The following is a 2,158-nucleotide window of genomic DNA, read 5'->3' on the forward strand; positions in this document are numbered from 1 at the left end:
ATGTTTGTGCAGGAATAGAAACCCTGACTAAGACACCACCTGTGTGTGGCAGAAAACAAGGGCATAGCAAAAGGGGTCCTGACCCAAAAACTGGGACCATGGAAGAGATCGGTGGCGTACCTTTCAAAAAGGTTGGACCCGTTGGCCTCCGGGTGGCCTGCTTGTCAGTGAGGATCACGGCCACAGTCGCAGTGTTGGTTAAAGATGCTGATAAATTGACTCTGGTACAAGATCTGGTAATATCAGCTCCCATGCCCTAGAGAGTGTGGTCTGCCAGCCTCCCGATTGATGGCTCACTACTGCCCGACCTATTATCAGACTTTGTTACTCACTAATGACCTATTATCAGACTTTGTTACTCAATTCTGGCAGGATCACGTTTGCATCCCCTCATGGGCCTAAATCCAGCCACCCTTTTTCCAGACCCCGATCTCAAGCCTCCCATCCATGACTGTCAGCAAGTGCTCACTGAGACACACAGCTGGTGCAAAGACCTGTCTGACCGGCCCTTGGCTGATGCAGAAAAGACTTGGTTCATGGATGGGAGCAGTTACCTAGAAAAGGGGCAGAGGAAAGTAGGTGCAGCTGTAGTGGATGGACAACAGGTTGTATGGGCACAAACTCTGCCAGAGGGAACCTCTGCTCAGAAAGCCAAACTCATTGCCCTCACAAAAGCTCTTGAGCTAGGAGAAGGCAAAAAGATCAACATCTACACAGATAGTAGCTATGTTTTCACTACAGCCCATGTCCATGGCACCATCTACCAGCAGCGGGGACTACTGACCTTGGGAGGAAAAGAAATCAAGAACAAACCTGAGATTCTGGTGCTACTAGTAACCTTATACAAACCAGCAAAAGTGAGTATTATTCACTGTCCGGGCCACCAAAAGGGTGATTCCTTTATAGCTTGAGGAAATCATTTGGCAGGTCAAGAAGCTAAGGCGACAGCCTCTAGAGCGACCAAATTGATGGTGGCCGAATTGCCTGAACTTAAGTTCCAGTACTCCACTAAAGACCTGGTGGTCATCTCAAAGGACCCTGAAATTGTTTTGATCAGAGAAAGGGGGTCTGGGTGACCCCATCGGGTAAAAGTATACTACCACAAGAACAGGCAAAGACAATGATAAAATAAATGCACCAATGAACCCATCTAGAGGTAAGCAAGCTAACACAAACTGCCTTGAGGTCTAAGTATCATATTCTAGGACTAAAACACCTGGTATAGCAGGTGGTTCACAACTGTATACCCTGTCAGAAGGTGAATGTTTGCAGAAACAAGACTGACCCCGGTAAACAGTACCAAGGGGACTGGCCAGGAGTTTACTGGGAAGTAGACTTCACAGAGATAAAACCAGGCAAGTATGGCTACAAATATCTTCTAGTTTTCATAGATACTTTCTCAGGATGGGTGGAGGCCTTCCCTACCAAGCAAGAGACCACAACGGTAGTAGTGAAGAAGATCCTAGAAAAAATTTTCCCCTAATATGGAGTGCCCAAGGTAATTGGATCTGATAATGGCCCAGCCTTCGTTGCCAGGGTAAGTCGGAGTGACCAAGTATTTAGAGGTCGATTGGAAACTTCATTGCATTTATAGATCTCAGAGCTCAGGACAGGTAGAGAGGGTTAACAGAACTCTAAACGGGGCCTTGACAAAATTAACCATAGAGACTGGCGCCAACTGGGTGGTGCTCCTACCTCTGGCCCTGTTCAGGGTTAGAAATACCCCTTCCCGCTTCAGTTTGACCCCCTTTGAGATCCTGCATGGGACCCCTGCCCCCTAACTCTACTAGGGGACATTATTGAGCTAACCTGTCATAGTAATAATGATTTGTATGCCAGATTAAAAGGGCTGCAGGTGGTACAGAAAGAAGTTTGGTCACAGCTGGCAGCTACCTATGAGCCAGGGACTCCTGAGATACCGCATTAGTTCCAGGTCTGAGACGCAGTCTACTATGATGACAGTCTACATATGACGACACTGAGCCCAGATGCTTGAGCCTCACTGGAAAGGACTGTACCTTGTCCTGCTAACCACCCCAACTGCAGTTAAAGTAGACGGGCTTACACCATGGATCCACGCATCACATGTTAAACCCACTCCACTGGACCTGGAACTATACCCTTGGAGAACACAGACTTCTGATAAACCGCTGAAGCT

At 47.6% G+C, this 2,158-nt stretch overlaps 1 pseudogene; it reads left to right on the top strand.

The window, feature by feature from the left end:
• LOC116071097 overlaps nucleotides 1-1,781 on the top strand; it is a 4,041-nt pseudogene extending 2,260 nt beyond the window's left edge.
• Nucleotides 1,782-2,158: the final 377 nt, after the last annotated feature.

The sequence above is a fragment of the Mastomys coucha genome, unplaced genomic scaffold (genome assembly GCF_008632895.1).
Source record: "Mastomys coucha isolate ucsf_1 unplaced genomic scaffold, UCSF_Mcou_1 pScaffold22, whole genome shotgun sequence".
Lineage (NCBI taxonomy): Eukaryota > Metazoa > Chordata > Mammalia > Rodentia > Muridae > Mastomys > Mastomys coucha.